The sequence below is a fragment of the Vulpes lagopus genome, chromosome 2 (genome assembly GCF_018345385.1).
Source record: "Vulpes lagopus strain Blue_001 chromosome 2, ASM1834538v1, whole genome shotgun sequence".
NCBI lineage: Eukaryota > Metazoa > Chordata > Mammalia > Carnivora > Canidae > Vulpes > Vulpes lagopus.
The window spans coordinates 129,226,296-129,245,809 of record NC_054825.1 but is presented as its reverse complement, the minus strand read 5'-3'; the positions used below and the strand labels follow the sequence as shown (position 1 = coordinate 129,245,809).

General features: G+C 39.3%; 1 protein-coding gene across 1 annotated transcript in view; it reads left to right on the top strand.

Annotated features, from left to right (window-relative positions):
• Positions 1–6,785: 6,785 nt before the first annotated feature.
• Positions 6,786–19,514, top strand: part of LOC121484097 (aminopeptidase O (putative)) — a 337,984-nt gene continuing 325,255 nt past the window's right edge. The window contains exon 1 of the mRNA XM_041742808.1: positions 6,786–6,862. The gene's annotated coding sequence lies outside the window, so the exon portion shown is untranslated. The remainder of the gene's footprint in view (positions 6,863–19,514) is intronic.

Here is a 19,514-nt window from a genome sequence, read left to right as displayed (position 1 = left end):
GTGCAGAAGTGGATAGTTTAGAGTTGGTATGGTAGTGTGTTCACAAGGTCCTCAGGGATCTTGACTCCTTCCTTCTTGTTGCTTTTTCTTAAAACTCTGAAGGTTGAATTATATAACCCAAGATGACTACTGTAGAAATAACCAACACATCTGTGTTCCAATCAATGGGAAGAAGACTGGGAAGAAGACAAATGTATGTTCCATTTGTTTTAAAAGGATGACTGCTGGGACGCCTGGGTGGCTCAGTAGGTTTAGCATCTGACTTGATTTTGGTTCAGGTCATGATCTCAGGGTTGTGGGATTGAACCCCACATTGGGCCTTGCACCGGGTATGGAGTCTGCTTAATATTCTCTCTTTTGGGATGCCTGAATGGCTTAGTGGTTGAGTGTCTGCCTTTGGATCAGGGCGTGATCCTGGGGTCCTGGGATCAAGTCCTCCAACAGGCTCCCTGTAGAGAGCCTGTTTCTCCCTCTGCCTGTGTCTCTGCCTCTCTCTCCATGTCTCTTATGAATAAATAAATAAATAAATAAATAAATCTTTTTAAAAAATCCTCTGCCCCTCCCCCTACTCACACACTCGAGCTCTCTCTCAAATAAATAAATAAAATCTTTTAAAAATAAAATGTGAGGATTCTATTACTATGAAAAAAGAAGACTGGCTAATGAGGGACAGCCAGCAGTCTCTGTCTCTGCCTCTTCTATTGTACATAGTTCACCTGAGCCAAGTCAGAAATTCTCTTGAAAATGTTCCAATGCACTGAATCTCAGTGAGAATATGAACATATTTCATCTGCTATCATCAGATAGCATCAAAGGGAAAAGCAATCATTAATGAAAAGCATATCTGCTATATGAACTCCAATTATGCCATAATCACAAACATGAATTTCAGAAGTGAAATATCAGCTAAAGATTTTCAGGAGTTACTGAATAAATATAAGATGTTGACTCTGTTATTTTGACTCTGTGGGGTGGTGATTTTGTGTATATGAGCATAAACATTTAAATCAAAATTATACCTATGTCAACAGTTTTCATCAAAAAGCAGTATTTTCTAGAAAACTTTTCTTTAAAGAGAGAGAGAGAGCATGTGCCTCATGTGGGGGTGGGGATGGGCAGAGAAAGAGGGAGAGAGAGAATCTCCAGCAGATTCCACACTGAGTGTGGAGCCCAAGAGGGGGCTTGCTCCCATGACTCCAAGATCATGACCTGGGATGAAATCAAGAGTCAGATGTTTAACCAACAAAGTCACTCAGGCTCTTCTTAAAAAACTATTTTTTAAATATATGGTGGCAGCATTAGAAATAAACTTCCCAAATGCTCTTGGACCCAATCAAAATACTTTCCTTTTGTGAGAAATTTGAGAAAGTATCTTTGATAGACCTTTGAGATTTATCTATAAGAAGTAAAACACGAGTTAAGGTAACCCAAAACCAGGGTGGGGTAAACTTTACCTTCAATTTCCTGGCCTAGGCATTTCAGATTTACAAGCTGAGGGATTCTTTTCCATTGAAAGACAAACACTATGTTTTAAAATGTCTAAAGACTGGAGGTACAAATGTAGAGCTAGAGATAATTAAAAAAAAAACAACAACAATGGGGTATTTGGGTGGCTCAGTTGGTTAAGCGTCTGCCTTTGGCTCTGGTCATGCATGATCAAGGGGTCCTAGGATTGAGCCTCATGTCAGGCTCCACACTTGGTGGGAATTCTGCTTGTCCCTCTCCCTCTCCACCTGCCCCCAGGCCCCTTGTATGGGCTCTTTCTCAAATAAATAAATAAATAAATAAATAAATAAATAACATCTTTTTTTAAAAAGCAGTGAATTTGAGTCTTTAAATTTTCATTTTTAATCTATATTTCTATGAAGAGTGAAAGTTTGTTGATATTTGCAAAATTGCATTGAAAGAAAACATTGCTGTGTTTGTGAACGAGGAATAGAAAATGACTTAAAATTAGTCTTTTTCTGGGATCCCTGGGTGGCGCAGCGGTTTGGCGCCTGCCTTTGGCCCAGGGCGCGATCCTGGAGACCCGGGATCGAATCCCACATCGGGCTCCCGGTGCATGGAGCCTGCTTCTTCCTCCGCCTGTGTCTCTGCCTCTCTCTCTCTCTCTGTGACTATCATAAAAAAAAAAAAATAAAAAAATAAAAAAAAAATTAGTCTTTTTCTATATATTTTAAGGTATGAGAAACTGACATAAAGTATCAAGACTTTTTAATTTTTCAGATTTAAACTAAAGCATCTCTTCTGTAGGAAAGATGGCACTTAAATAATTATATTTTTAATTGTTGTGCAAAAAGTCTTCACAGGAAACACACCGTATTTGATTTAAGCCAGAGTCAAATCCTAGAAATCTATTCCCTTAAAAAAAGATAACTTTTTTCATAATAATTTGCTTTGTAAAATGTAACTTATCTTACATATCCATGAGAAATAGGTGGAAAGAAAAAAAGACAAAGGAAGAGGATCTTTATCCTTATGAGTAACAAACGTAACAATATAAAGTATCAGCTAAAGTATGATCATGATTGGTAATGTATGAATAACTCAGAAAAACAAGATAGGGGATCTCTGGGTGGCGCAGCGGTTTGGCGCCTGCCTTTGGCCCAGGGTGCGATCCTGGAGACCCGGGATCGAATCCCACATCAGGCTCCCAGTGCATGGAACCTGCTTCTCCCTCTGCCTATGTCTCTGCCTCTCTCTCTCTCTCTCTCTCTCTGTGACTATCATAAATAAAAATTAAAAAAAAGAAAAACAAGATAGCTCTTACCGTTTGTTGTTTTTGCTCTAGTTGTTGGCTAACTGCCATTTACAGAGTTTCAAGTGCATACTTTTCTAGTTTTCCAAGTTCTTTTTACCCATTTATCATCAAAATGAGAAAATCCTTGCATGTAAACTAACATTTAATAACGGTTAATATCAGAAGTCACCATATACCCTCAACTTCAAATCCAGGTTTTAAAGTCTACTTGAAATCTTTAAAATATGATATTAAATTCTTTAAAATAAGAAAAAGACAAACTTCATTATGCCAATGAAATGCCACATTTGATTTTATATTATAAACTGGTTCTTGTTTTTCCATTTTACTAAAATTATTTTCACTAGAGTCAGTTCCATTTTTTCTACATGTAAACTTCACACGGAAGTTATACTTCAGTATTATTTTTTTCATGAAAAATTATAGCCATTAGAGATTCTGATATTATGAGCTTTCTTTTGTGGTTAATTAACCAAGACCAGTTTTTTTTTTTTTTTCTGCATGAACGTTTTATGTTTTATTTTGTTTTTTTTTTTTTTTTTTTTTTTTTTTATTTTTTTTATTTTTTTTTTTTTATTTTTTTTTTTATGTTTTATTTTGTAAGTAAATTTGACTTTCCCATCAACTTTTCATAAATGACAAATTTTACCATGTCTGTTTTTCTCAATATTTCCAGTTTTCAATGTTACCAATCGGTAGTTCTTTTTCATTTTTTATTCTATAGCAAAACTGTGTCTAGTTTTAGCCATTGCTAATTTCATTTTGTACTGATTATTTTTATCAAGTTCAGTTTTTCCTGTTAATCTTAGTTATAATATCCTCGGTATTAAAACAGCCAGGCAAAAAAAAACCTCCAAAAATTTAGATAGTGATTGTGATACGTTTGGTGGCTTTATTTATTTACTTTTAAAGATTTTATTTATTTATTCACAAGAGACAGAGAGAGAGAAAGGCAGAAACGTAGGCAGAGGGAAAAGCAGGCTCCATGCAGGGAGCTCAATGCAGGACTCAATCCTGGGACTCCAGGATCATGCCCTGGGCTGAAGGCAGACGCTCAACTGCTGAGCCACCCAGGCATCCCATGTTTGGTGGCTTTAGAAAATAGAATTTTACAAATGGAACAGATCTTAGAAATCAAATCAATGAGTTCAATCCTCTCATTTTACAAGTGAAAAAACTGAGGTGCAGGAAGGTCATGTGACTTTCCCCAAGAGAGATACAAAAGCTTCATCAAAGGCAGTGGTTAGTTACGAATGGAGGTGATGGCAAATGTGATAAATATTGAGGAGAGCAAGGACATGTTTAGTTCGACTGTGGAATAAGGGAGAAAAAGATGAGCCTGGGATCATTTTGTATTTCGGGCTTGGGTGACCAGGTGGATCTTGATAGCTGAGACAGAGAATAACTGAGTTGTTAGGTTTGAGGGTAGGGGCAGATGATGAATTCAGTTTATTTATTTAAATTCAATTTAATTAACAAATACTGTATTACTAGCTTCAGACATAGAAGTCAGTGATTTGTTAGTTGCATATAACACCTGGTGCTCATTACATCACAGTCCCTTCTTAATGTCCATCACTCAATTACCCCATTCCCCCACTCCCCTTCCCTCCAGCAGCCGTCAGTTTGTTCCCTATAGTTAAGAGTCTCTGATGAGCTCAGTTTTAAATGCTAAGTTTGAGATGCCAACTGGACATCTAGGTGAAGTTTGAATATTTTAATTAGGAAATTTTAAAAAGGTTTGAGTGGAGAGACAGACTTGAGAGTTATCAAACTTATTGGTGGTAGTCCCACAAGAGTAGACAAAGTCAGCACACTGGGAAAATATCCACCAAGGAGGCAAACTTGTGGCCTACAGATATGTTTTGTTTGGTGCAAAATAAAAGTTTAATAAAGTTCAAATTAGTGACCATTATTTAAAATTTAAGAAATTTTATGTATCCGTATATTGATATATCTTTTAAAATGAGAGGATCTGATATCACCAAGGCAGCACTCTTGGTTGGAAAGAACCATCTAGAGCTGAGTAGGGACCATCAACTCCAGTTCTCCATAGTCTCTAATCATGAACTTCACTCCTTTGTGTTCACTGCCTGAATGCTGTAGGCTTTTGGGTTTCTAGCTGGATGTAGCATATGAAGATCAAGGGGGAAAGAGGTAAGGAAAGGGAAAAGAAGAGGAACTCTTGGATAGAAATTGGGAGGAAATGGTCAAAGAAGTAAGAAGGGAAGCAAGAAGGCTTGGTAACAAAGAAGCAAAGGGGGATCCCTGAGTGGCTCAGCGTTTTGGCCCTGCCTTTGGCCTAGGGCACGATCCTGGAGTCCCGGGAGTCCCGGGATCGAGTCCCGGGATGGAGTCCCGCGTTGGGCTCCCGGCATGGAGCCTGCTTCTCCCTCCTCCTCTGTCTCTGCCTCTCTCTCTCTCTCTCTCTGTCTATCATAAATAAATAAGTAAATAAATAGATCTTGAAAACAAAGAAGCAAAGGAATCAGGGTTGAAAGAAGGAGAAACAAATCTGGCAAAGCACTAGAAATTGTTTCATCGGGGATCCCTGGGTGGCTCAGCGGTTTGGCGCCTGCCTTTGGCCGGGCCGCAATCATGGGGTCCCGGGATCGAGTCCTATGTCGGGCTCCCGGCATGGAGCCTGCTTCTCCCTCCTCCTGTGTCTCTGCCTCTCTCTCTCTATCATAAATAAATAAATAAATAAACAAACAAACAAATCTTAAAAAAAAAAAGAAATTGTTTCATCTGTTCATCTGTATTATCTGGCTTTTTGCTGAGGCCCAAAATTCAGGAGTAATTTTTGAGACTTCTCTTTTCCTTTATCGCCTTACGTAATCCATCTCCAAGTCTGTCAACTCTAGCTCCAAATTACTCCTTAAATTTGCTCATTTCTATCATTTCTTTTTTTTGTTTTGTTTTTTTTTTGTTTTTTAGATTCTATTTATTCATGAGAGACACACACAGAGAGGCGGAAACATAGGAAAAGGGAGAAACAGGCTCCCCTCAAGGAGCCTGATGTCGGCCTTGATTCTAGGACACTGGGATGACAACCTGAGCTAAAGGTAGACACTCAACCACTGAACCACCCAGGTGCCCCCTTCTCCATCATTACACCATCAGTGCAAAAGCAACTCTCTGCATTCTTTCCTGCTTCCCAATAAATAGTTCATTGTACACATAGCATCTAGGGTGGTTTTATAAAACCGGATCCTGTCACTCGCATGTCTAAAACTCTTCACTGGCTACCCTGTGTTCAAACAAAACCCATGCCATTGATGATGACCCAGAAAGGCTCTACAAGGTCAGGACTCCACTTGCCTTGCTGATCTCATTTTCTGCTCTTTCCCCAGCCTCCTTTCCTTTATCAAGGACACCACATTTTATCCCTTCCCCACAGCTTTTGAACATTTCCATCCTTCTCTTGGTTTTTCTTCCTCCAGATCTTGACAGAGCTGACTTCTCAGTTCAACAGGCCTCTTCATAATTACTTCCTTAACATCTCCAAGTAATGGGGTGCCCCCCTTCCTTTAGTTTCTGAGCAACGTTTTTCCTTCCATACACTTCTAATCTTTACCAATGCATATAGATTTGTTGAGTTATTCAATATTTACTTTCTGAACTAGCTAGTAATCTCCGGGGGATTGCTGTTTTGTTCACTGCTGTACCCCCTAGATTCTCTTAACACTGCTTGTCAGGCACATAATAGGACTTTAATGAATTGTGGTGCAATGAATATGTACACTACAGTCATAGATCAGGGACAGCGTAAAAGAAGGGATAAAAAGTGCATTGTTGTAACTCACTTTTTTCCTTAAGTGCCTATAAGAGTTTGCAGTTAGAATTAACCGCGTAAGAGGGTAAACCCTACTACATCCCTGAAGCCAAGCTGTCCTTACAAGCCCTCGCTCGCCCGTCGCAGCTCTGCGCTTGCGCAGGCCCCGCCCCCAAACCGCGACTCCGCCCCGCTCTGCAGGAGGGGGCGGGCCGGATCACCTGCCGCTGGGGCGCGCTTGGATGACGTCACGAGGCGCGGCCGGGTAGCCCGTGGTAACCCAAAGTCTGCGGAAGTGGAGACTCGTGGGCAGGCGGCTAAGACAGGTAACCTGTGCGCTCCCTGGTGGGTCCGTGCCTCCCTCTTCTCCCGCGCCGCGATGGCCAGCAGGAGTCCGTTTGAAGGCGACGGGGAACCCTCCTCAATCCTCATCTTCCGTCGGTGGGGTCCCCATTCCCTGTCAGTCCTCCCAGACTCCTGAGGCTGAACCTGTCCTGGGGACTCGGGCTGAGCGGCCACTTCTCTCCGCCTCGCTCTCGGGGTGCGGTCGGGCGCTGACTTCCCCCTCCCCGTGTCACAGACCATTCTTCAGCCTGCATTCGCCTCCTTCTTGCTCTCTTGTCTCCAGGCCCACTGCGCCCGCCCCTCTCCGCTCCTAGCCCCACAAGACGGGTCTCCAGTCCTGTTTAAGGAGATACAGTTTGTGATTCTCTTAATTTCCACTTGCAGTGAAACCCGTCTTCTCCCCCCCCTTCCCACTGCCCACCCTTAGGATCCTTACTGAAAGCACCAGACTTTGAGTTTTGGGGTCCCTCAAGAGCATTCGCTCTGGTAGTCAGAGTTTTGCTCCTTAACGCATGTATTTGTTGAGTAAGGAAGTGGTTTAGTAGTGTGAAAATCTATTGTGATAATAAATGATCCACATGGGATCCAATCAGCTGTTTAGATGGATTGGGACTCTTACAGCATTTCATTAAAATGTTCCTTGTTCCTGGCTTTCTTTTTGGTTTTCAAGCAGTGGTAACAAATACCTTTACAAAGTTAGACGTCGAAATAAATAAGCAACAGAACCCCAATAGGGATGTTTAGACAGCAAAAAATAATAAAAATTCAACTTGTTGATAGAGAATATGGGTTCTTACAAAACCAACAAAGATATGAACTCTTTGATCTGTTGATGGTTTGGTTTTGTATTTCTTTGTACTTTATGTTCCATTTTTGAATACAGCGTATCTTCATGTAATTTTGAGACGCCTGACAATGACTTGCTTATTGGTAACATTAGATTCTTCTAATATAGGGGGACAAAGTAGAATAAGATTAGGGAATACTAATCACTCATTGTTAGCCAGCTTTATCTCAGGGACCCTGTTCGACATTTTGCATGTGTTTGCTTTCTTTCTTTCTTTCCTTTTTTTTTTTTTTTTTTTTGCATGTGCTTTCTTCTTAGCTTACACAACAACCTTGTGAGTTTGGAAATATGGTCCTCAATTTACAGAGGAGGAAACTGAGGCTTAGGTATGTGAAGTTAACTTGCCAAAAACTCATAGTAACTAAATGGTGGAGCCAGGCTTTAAGTTCAGGTCTGTGGATGACTTCAAAACCTATGCCTTTTTGTTCTTTCTTTCTTTTTTTATAACTCTACTATAAATGATTAAGTTCTAGGCTTTTCACAATAGTAACACATAATTCTATGAGTTTATTCAGTCATCAATCTAAATGATTTGACACTTTGTAATATCTTTATTTTATATTATTATTTTTTAAAGATTTTATTTCTTTATTCATGAGAAACACACAGAGAGAGAGGCAGAGATACAGGCAGAGGGAGAAGCAGGCTCCATGCAGGGAGCCCAATGTGGGACTTGATCCTGGGTCTCCAGGATCATGCCCTGGGCTGAAGGCACTGCCAAACCGCTAAGCCACCGGGGCTCCCCTGTAATATCTTTAGTACTAAGTTCTTACATAGCTGGGATTAAAACACCTAGAAAGCTTAATTTATGATCCTCCTACATACACACACACACACACACGCACACACGCACACACGCACACACACACACACACACACACACACACCATCCTTATCTTTAAGAATGAAATAAGAGACCAGCAAGATTGCTCAGTACAACCCTTTTAAGACCCCTCAGGGAATGTGTAATTCTGGATTGTTGAAAGTTTTATCCCTTTTGACATGAAACTCAAATTGACTGTTTTGGATAGAAAAATTTTAAGTGCCCTAAGCAATTCCTTGCCTTCTTAAATACTAAGTATTTTAACCGTTTCTTATGAGTCGAAGCAGTCATTTTTAATATCCCTTACTGTCCTGTGTTGTGATAGAGTGATTTCCTCAGAGCTTTTATTATATTTGTCTGCCCAAACTGGTTTGCTTTTTGAGTTTGCCTGTGCTTTTATATGTTCCATTGCTCAGTGTCATCAACAAAAGATAGTAAACCAGAGTGATTAAAAGCGGGTATTGGGGAACCACATGTCCGTTATTCAGGTCCTAGCTCTACCACTTACTAGCAACTCATTGAGCTCAAACAAGGTACTTGACCCCTCTACTACTTCATTTGTAAAATGTAAATAATAAGAATACTTTTCTCAGAAGATTGTTGTGAGGATAAAGTGGGTTAGTGTCTGTAAAGAGCTTAGAACAAATCAGACATATTGGAAGAGCCTTACAAGTGTTTGCTAATATTGCTAGTCTGGTTTTGGCCTTATGTATCATTCGTTGAATGATATTTGACAGATGGTATTTATGAGTTTACTGGAGAATTAAATTATCCTACCTAGAGTGCTTTAACCTTAGCCATTCTGGGAAAATGCTAATTTATTAAATTTACTTTTGTTGTGTCTTTGAAATGCAATATGCCTTTTGGTTGTGGTGTTTGGAGTGGAGACTTCAAATATTTCATGTTATGATTGTATCAAAATAATAGACTTTTAATTTCTGTTTTGAATTGGGGATATTTCACTGGTTTAAATTATTGTTCACCAATATATGGGAACCCCCTCTACATTTGAATTGAACACCAGTTCATTTACATATCCATTTATGGTGCCCTGCACAGGTATACTGTTGCACTCATGTTATGATTCCATGTAGATAAATTCCTCCTTATAAAACTACCATTATGCACTGGCCACACAGAAAGGTATTTCCTCAGTGTAATCTTTTTTTTCCTCTTCAACGTGCTAAAAAAACGGTGACTATCAGCAAAATGAAATAATGTTCCTTATTGAATTTGTGAAGTATGTACTCATCTCCAAGCATATGTTTTAAACCGAGTCCAACTAAGAGTTGATATTGACTGCTTTGGTGTCCATAGTCAGGAACTTGAAAATGAGTGATCTATTTTTAAAAATTTTAGTACCATTGAGACCGATGTTCATGTTGAAAATTCCTGTTGAGGGGATCCCTGGGTGGCTCAGCGGTTTGGCGCCTGCCTTCGGCCCAGGGTGTAATCCTGGGGTCCCGGGATCAAGTCCCACATCAGGCTTCCTGAATGGAGCTTGCTTCTCCTCTGTGTCTCTGCCTCTCTCTCTCTCTGTGTCTCTCATGAATAAATAAATAAAATCTTAAAAAAAAATTCCTGTTGAAAATATAGGTTGTATTTTTAAAAGATACTTTTTGATTGTGGTAAAATATTCATAATATAAAATTTACTATTTTAACCATTTTTCAGCATATGATTGATTGCATTAAGCACATTTCCAGTATTGGTTTAATTATCACCGTTATTCATTTCCAGACTTTTTTTTATCATTCCAAACAGAAACTCTGCACCCATTAAAAAGTAATTCCCCAGCGTGCCTGGATGCGTTAGTTGGTTAAGCATCTGCCTTCTGCTCAGGCTGTGATTCCACATTGGGCTCTCTGCTCACCATGGAGTCTGCTTCTCCCTCTTTCCTGCCGCTGCTCTCTCTCTCTCTAATAAATAAATAAAATCTTTTTTTTTTTTTTTTAAAGAGAATAAGATGGACCTTCTTTTAAAAAAAGTAATTCTTCTCCTCCCCCACCCCAACTCCCGATAACTTCTGTTATACTTTATGTTTCTCTGAATTTGCCTATTCTAGATGGAGTCGTGCACTATCCTTTTGAATCTGATTTAATTCACTTAGCATTTTTTCAGGGTTCATCCTTGTTGTGGGAGAGTTCATCCATGTAATAGCATCAGAATTTCATCCCTTTTTATGGCTGAATAATATTCCATTGTATGTATATAGCATTGCTATACTTTTGATGCATTTTGATTTATGCTTATATATACTCATCTCATATGGTATGAGCTTGGTGATTTGATGTGTGAACTAGAGGATAAGGATAGAAAATAATGTTACTTAACAGTGAACAAATACCTGGTAACAGTACTAAACTGGAGCTTGAGCCTGCATTGCAGTGTAATTGTTCTTCTTAGCTAGTATTTAGTCTCAGTGTAGTAAGGTAAATAGTAATTAGGATAACGTTACCTAGTACTTCTATAGTGTTTACAGTATGCCAGGCATTATTCCAAGCACTTTACCTGTGAAATAGGTACTATCACTGTACTCTTTTACAGATGAAGAAATTAGGCACAGAGGACTTAAGTTAAATTATTAAAATTGCATGAATGGTAGGTGGTGAAATTGGAATTTGAACCCAGGCTGGGTGGCTCCAGAGTCTATTTTTTTTTTTTGTGTTGACACTTGGCTTCGTTTCAATTTTGCAATGTAAATTGTTTTGCCTGCTACATTCTTCCTCTACCCTCTCTTTTTATACCATTTTTAAAATAGAACATTACTTCTGAGCTTAGTAGGCAATGGAAGAGCATCTTGAACCCAAATTGTCAAAAGGGTGACAGGTGCTTCTCATTTGGTTGGAGTGATAGCATTTGAATGGCATTCAAACTGCATTTTCACAGCTTAGTTCATATTGTCTTTTTCTGAGAGCCTGTCTGTGAAAAGCAGATCCTGAAACGTTTTAAGATCTCATATTGCATGTATATCGTGTTGGTGTTTGATTTTAGATATTGCACAATTCCCACACTGTTTTTGTGTCGGTAAAAATGAGCTTTTTGTTTATAATGTTGTTACTGTCAGAATGGTTTATGGCACATTCATTTTGCTGCTCATTACTCTGTATTGCTTGATTCCTGAAGAAATTATCTTGAGATAGCATTTTTAGATACATAATCAATTTCACTATAATTTTTTCTTGGGTTTTTTTCTTTGCTCACATTTTATTTCTTTGACACTTGCAATTGAAGGTTTAGTTTTTGAAACTGGTGGAGATTGGGATATGCTTGATAGATTTTGGCAGCAAAGGAGAGATATCTCAGCCTATTTCTTTTGCACTGATCATATTTTGTGTGCGTAACAAGTATGGTGTATATTTGGAGGTGTGAACTGTCTGAGTAATGTCTAGTAGAAATTGAACTATAGAATGAATGTTAAGGGTACAAAGGGCCCTTAGGTATTTCTCTTATACTCTTCACTCAGCAGTCAGGAATCTGACACCTGTGATGATTAAATGGTTTCCACATTCGAACAATCCATTTTTTAAAAAGATCCAATGTTCTGTGTTCTTTTGAATCATATCTCATTGTGTTTGTGTAGCATCTTTACTTGTAAGAGGAGACTCTCATTTTTTATTCATAGGTAATTATTCTTATAATAATATGTTCTAGGTGAGAGACAATGCCCTGGATTAGATAGGTTGCTGAGAGAATGAACTGATATGATGGATCCAAGAGATACTTAGGTTAAATCAGTAGGATTTTGCAATTGTTTATGTGTGGATGAGAGTAAGAAATCTAGGGTATTTGGGTAACTGAGTGGATGGTGATGTCATTCACTAGGAAAACTTAGAAGAGGTTGGGACTGGGCATATGGGTTCAAAGTGAGTAGAGCATGGATTGCATAGACATATAAGAATAATTGAAGCTAGAACGGGAGGATGCACCATCTAGGAAAGGGGAGAAGGAAGCACCAACTTGGTAGGAAGAGATAGAAGAGAGTAGTATCCAAATACCAAAAGAAGATAGAAGTTTAAGGAGGGTATGGTCATGTGTGTTAATGGTCCAAAATTCAGAACTGGAAGAACCTCCTGAAGTAGATATATATAGGGAGTCATTTGCCTCCACTGTGGAGTCTTAGTGGCATGGGAGGGGTGTACGCAGTGGACTGGAAGGGAGATGGAGGGATGGGGTTAGGGAGTAAAGACAGTTATTTTAAGGAATTTGGCTGTGCAGGGGAGAGAGAAGAGTTGGAAAAAGATGTTGGAAATAGGGAAGGGTTTTTGTTCATTCGTGTTTTTTCCCCTAAGAAGAGATTGGAACAATCACTTATTGCTGAGGTGAAAAGGGCTGAGAAAGAGGAAGAAGTTGAGGGAAGGCATTTAGGGCATGGATGATTGATGAAGCAGGGTCCCAGGGGTCAGTGAGAGACAATAGCCAGAGCACAGGGAGTGCTGGGACAGGAAGGGCACTTATTCACCTTCCTGGGAGGGATGGCTTGGGGAAAGGTGGGATAGATAAGAATACATTTATAGGATGGGGAAGGGATATGTGTAAGTTCTTGTCTGATGGCAGCAAAATTTCTTAAGGGAAGCAGGTAAATTTGCTGATACTGAGTGCTGATTTGGTGAGGTAAAGATTGAGGGGAGAGGTAGAAGCTTAGAATAGACATGAAGGGGAAGAAGAGGAGTTGTGAGGGGACAATTAGAGAGAGACATGAAAGGTTGCCTGCCTGGTAATGCTGGGGAGGGGGGGGTGCCTATTGAGGTTGGAATCTGTGAATATGTAGTGTCTGCCTTTTGCCTGGTCATGTGATATTTATTTAATAATTTATTTTTTAAGGGGATCCCTGGGTGGCTCAGCGGTTTGGCGCCTGCCTTTGGCCCAGGGCGCGATCCTGGAGTCCTGGGATGAGTCCCACGTCCGGCTCCCGGCATGGAGCCTGCTTCTCCCTCTGCCTGTGTCTCTGCCTCTCTCTCTCTCTATCACGAATAAATAAATAAATCTTTAAAAAACTTTTTAAAAAATATATTTTTAGCTTTGGTTAAGTTCAGTACACTGAATTTAGAAGTAGAAAACTTGGGTGATTCAATTGGTTGAAAGTTAGGTTTTATAAAACTGGTATCAGAAGGATGAAAGAGCAGGGGAAAAATGGTTAAATGTTCTAAGAGTGATTGAAGAAATGAATTACGTTATCCAAAGAAGGCCACAGACCAGTGATTGAAGAAATGAATTACGTTATCCAAAGAAGGCCACAGACCAGTGATTCCCAACTTAAGAAACATTTATAATTCTCCCTCATAGGGGCTGTACTGTGTGCATGTACGGTGTTTAGCATCGTTGGCCCCTACCTACTAGATGCTGGTAGCTGATCCCTCCAGTTGTGACAATTAAAAATGTCTCCAGACATTACCAGATGTCCTCTATGAGGCAAAATCATCCCCCAACTGGAACCTCTGCCTGAGAGCCAGAGGGAGCAGACCCATTGAAGATAATGGAAGAGTTGAGGACCTGGAGTTTCAATGTAGTAAGAGTTGGTGAGTAAGCAAGAGAAAGAGTAGGAAGAACGGGAGGGCATACTGTAATGTTAGATTATGGAAATGAAGTATTTCAGTGATGAAGCTGTTCCAAGTAATGAAAATGTTAAGAATGGACCATTGGTTTGCTGAGTGGAGTGAAGGCAAAGGTTGTTGGCACTGAGTAGGTAATTTTGGGTGAGGGAAAATAGCCTGGAGCAGACTGGGAAAGCAGCCGAGGAACAGCCTGAGTTTCTGAAATGAGAACAGAACTAGACTTTCTGGGTATTTGTTTCCTTACTCTATCCATTAAGTGTTTCTCAACTCTTTTTCTGACATTATCAATTCCCTGACTTTGTACCTTCCTCCAGTAGTGTTTTAAAGTTATGGAATCTATCCAGCTTGGTAGCTTGGTTTTTGTAATTTTTTTTTTTTATAAATGTTACTTTTTTTTTTAAATTTTTATTTATGATAGTCACACACAGAGAGAGAGAGAGAGGCAGAGACACAGGCAGAGGGAGAAGCAGGCTCCATGCACTGGGAGCCCGAAGTGGGATTCGATCCCGGGTCTCCAGGATCGCGCCCTGGGCCAAAGGCAGGCGCCAAACCGCTGTGCCACCCAGGGATCCCTGGTTTTTGTAATATTTTTTAAGTGAGTTCTTTTTCTATATTTTTTCTTTATATGATTTTGAGATCCTTTACCTCTAAATATATTACTTTTCTTTTTTTTTTTTTTTTTTTTAAATATATTACTTTTCAAAAGGCCCCGGTTCTGTGCTGTGTGACCTAATTTGATGGTATTTCTTTTGCATTTGGGCATCTCATGAAGTCTGCTCTCTTTGGCAGAATAGTCAACATATCCTTAAATCTTAAAACCTTAGAGATGTTCTTTCCGTTGCCTTCCCCTGCCCCCATTGTCTTCTCTTTTGCTCCTTATTATTTTTTATTTATTTTAAATATTTTATTTATTTATTCATGAGAGACAGAGAGAGAGGCAGAGACACAGGCAGAGGGAGAAGCAGGCTCCATGCAGGGAGCCCAATGTGGGACTCGATCCCGGGACTCCAGGATCACGCCCTGGGCCAAAGGCAGGCACTAAACTGCTGAGCCACCCAGGGATACCCATTGTTTTATATTTATTTTTAAACTGTAGTTTATATGTATGTACAGTGTTGATTGAGAAGTAATTACAGTGGATTCAGTAAGCCAGACCATAAACTACTTGTAGAATATGCCTTTAAATGCTTTTTCCGGGATGCCTGGGTGGCTCAATGGTTGAGCGTCTGCCTTCGGCCCAGGGTGTGATCCTGGAGTACCAGGATCGAGTCCCACATTGGGCTCCCTGCATGGAGCCTGCTTCTCCCTCTGCCTGTGTCTCTGCCTCTCTCTACGTGTCTCTCATAAAAAAAAAAAAATAAAATCTTTAAAAAATAAAAAAAATGCTTTTTCCTATATTTAATAAGTCCATACTTCAGTGGAACTTTTTTTACTTTATTTAATGAGTTTAACTTGCATTATTCATCAAGAAAGAGTGGGCACTAACTCCCACCTCTTTTCACAAGGCATTGAAAAATATCTATAGATATAAGTTGATGTAGATTTTGTTATATCACAAGTGTCATCATTGCAAAATAGGAAGTAAGTAGGTGGCATCAGAAGCCTGGCATTTTTACTTGATTCTTATATGAATTATTTTTTGTGGATACTGATCTATTTGATCAATGTGTTATACTATATTTGATATAGAATAATAAGTAGCTCTATCAAGGAATATCTTATGATAGCTAAATCCCCTAACAGTGATTAACAGTGGTATTTTATGACCTTATTTCCATACTTAAATATGAGGATTTCCAAGAAAAAGATTAATCCATTTCCTCATTAAAAAATGGTAACCAACTTTTCATACAGATTTGATTTTTTTTGGTGTGTGGAGCACCTCAAAAGAGAAATGAGTTGTTCTCTCCAAACTGCAAAGACGGACATTCATCCTAAATAGAAAAGCATGCCACACAGAAGTTGCGCTTTAGGAAGCAGCAGCATTACATCCTGTCCATTGCTCTCTAGTGGCAGATGACACTAAACAATGTGCTCAGTCTGTAACCACACTGAGCGCTTGGACAGATAGAAGATTCTTCAGGGGAGCAAATGTGTGCCCAAGGACTTTGACTATTGTTCATAACCAATCATTTTGATTGTGAACATGGCTTTAATGACTTTTCTAATAAAGAGAGTACTTTAGGTTCTGGAAATACCATGGTTATAGTGTATGTTGTGTTTAGTCATTTTCTTACAATGATTTAAGAAAGTAATATTTTTCACACTTCCTGGTAAATTGTTAATCGTATGCAATATTTGCAACATTTAATCAGTTTATTGCTAACACTTTTTTTTTTGGTGCAAAAAGGTGGTTTTATTTTGTTTTTATTTTTTTTAAATTTATTTTTATTGGTGTTCAATTTACCAACATACAGAATAACCCCCAGTGCCTGTCACCCATTCACTCCCACCCCCCGCCCTCCTCCCCTTCTACCACCCCTAGTTCGTTTCCCAGAGTTAGGAGTCTTCATGTTCTGTCTCCCTTTCTGATATTTCCCACACATTTCTTCTCCCTTCCCTTATATTCCCTTTCGCTATTATTTATATTCCCCAAATGAATGAGAACATATAATGTTTGTCCTTCTCCGACTGACTTACTTCACTCAGCATAATACCCTCCAGTTCCATCCACCTCGAAGCAAATGGTGGGTATTTGTCATTTCTAATGGCGGAGTAATAGTCCATTGTATACATAAACCACATCTTCTTTATCCATTCATCTTTCGATGGACACCGAGGCTCCTTCCACAGTTTGGCTATTGTGGCCATTGCTGCTATAAACATTGGGGTGCAGTTGTCCCGGCATTTCATTGCATCTGTATCTTTGGGCTAAATCCCCAGCAGTGCAATTGCTGGGTCTTGGGCAGGTGTATTTTTAACTCTTTGAGGAACCTCCACACAGTTTTCCAGAGTGGCTGCACCATTTCTCATTCCCACCAACCGTGTAAGAGGGTTCCCTTTTCTCCGCATCCTCTCCAACATTTGTGGTTTCTTGCCTTGTTAATTTTCCCCATTCTCACTGGTGTGAGGTGGTATCTCATGGTGGTTTAGATTTGTATTTCCCTGATGGCAAGTGATGCAGAGCATTTTCTCATGCGCTTGTTGGCCATGTCTATGTCTTCCTCTGTGAGATTTCTGTTCATGTCTTTTGCCCATTTCATGATTGGATTGTTTGTTTCTTTGCTGTTGAGTTTAATATGTTCTTTATAGATTTTGAAAACTAGCCCTTTATCTGATACGTCATTTGCAAATATCTTCTCCCATTCTGTAGGTTGTCTTTTAGTTTTGTTGACTGTATCCTTTGCTGTGCAAAAGCTTCTTATCTTGATGAAGTCCCAATAGTTCATTTTTGCTTTTTTTCTTTTGCCTTCATGGATGTATCTTGCAAGAAGTTATTGTGGCCGAGTTCAAAAAGGGTGTTGCCTGTGTTCTCCTCTAGGATTTTGATGGAATCTTGTATCACATTTAGATCTTTCATCCATTTTGAGTTTATCTTTGTGTATGGTGCAAGAGACTGGTCTAGTTTCATTCTTCTGCATGTGGATGTCCAATTTTCCCAGCACCATTTATTGAAGAGACTGTCTTTCTTCCAGTGGATAGTCTTTCCTCCTTTATCGAATATTAGTTGACATAAAGTTGAGGGTCCACTTCTGGGTTCTCTATTCTGTTCCATTGATCTATGTGTCTGTTTTTGTGCCAGTACCACACTGTCTTGATGACCACAGCTTTGTAGTATAACCTGAAATCTGGCATTGTGATGCCCCCAGATATGGTTTTCTTTTTTAAAATTCCCCTGGCTATTCGGGGTCTTTTCTGATTCCACACAAATCTTAAAATAATTTGTTCTAACTCTCTGAAGAAAGTCCATGGTATTTTGATAGGGATTGCATTAAACGTGTAAATTGCCCTGGGTAACATTGACATTTTCACAATATTAATTCTGCCAATCCATGAGCATGGAATATTTTTCCATCTCTTTGTGTCTTCCTCAGTTTCTTTCAGAAGTGTTCTGTAGTTTTTAGGGTATAGATCCTTTACCTCTTTGGTTAGGTTTATTCCTAGGTATCTTATGCTTTTGGGTGCAATTGTAAATGGGATTGACTCCTTAATTTCTCTTTCTTCAGTCTCATTGTTAGTGTATAGAAATGCCACTGATTTCTGGGCATTGATTTTGTATCCTGCCACGCTACCAAATTGCTGTATGAGTTCTAGCAATCTTGGGGTGGAGGCTTTTGGGTTTTCTATGTAGAGTATCATGTCATCGGCGAAGAGGGAGAGTTTGACTTCTTCTTTGCCAATTTGAATGCCTTTAATGTCTTTTTGTTGTCTGATTGCTGAGGTGAGGACTTCCAGTACTATGTTGAATAGCATTGGTGAGAGTGGACATGCCTGTCTTGTTCCTGATCTTAGGGGAAAGGCTCCCAGTGCTTCCCCATTGAGAATGATATTTGCTGTGGGCTTTTCGTAGATGGCTTTTAAGATGTTGAGGAAAGTTCCCTCTATCCCAACACTCTGAAGTGTTTTGATCAGGAATGGATGCTGTATTTTGTCAAATGCTTTCTCTGCATCTAATGAGAGGATCCTATGGTTCTTGGTTTTTCTCTTGCTGATATGATGAATCACATTGATTGTTTTACGAGTGTTGAACCAGCCTTGCATCGCGGGGATAAATCCTACTTGGTCATGGTGAATAATTTTCTTAATGTGTTGTTGCATCCTATTGGCTAGTATCTTGTTGAGAAGTTTTGCATCCATGTTTATCAGGGATATTGGTCTGTAATTCTCCTTTTTGGTGGGGTCTTTGTCTGGTTTTGGAATTAAGGTGATGCTGGCCTCATAGAACGAATTTGGAAGTACTCCATCTCTTTCTATCTTTCCAAACAGCTTTAGTAGAATAGGTATGATTTCTTCTTTAAACGTTTGATAGAATTCCCCTGGGAAGCCATCTGGCCCTGGACTCTTGTGTCTTGGGAGGTTTTTGATGACTGCTTCAATTTCCTCCCTGGTTATTGGCCTGTTCAGGTTTTCTATTTCTTCCTGCTCCAGTTTTGGTAGTTTGTGGCTTTCCAGGAATGTGTCCATTTCTTCTAGATTGCCTAATTTATTGGCGATTATATATTTACATATTTATATATTTAAATATATATAGCTGTTCATAATATGTTTTTAAAATCGTTTGTATTTCCTTGGTGTTGGTAGTGATCTCTTCTTTCTTATTCATAATTTTATTAATTTGAGTCTTCTCTCTCTTCTTTTTAATAAAGCTGGCTAATGGTTTATCTATCTTACTAATTCTTTCAAAGAACCAACTCCTGGTTCTGTTGATCTGTTCCACAGTTCTTCTGTTCTTGATTCTGTTGAGTTCT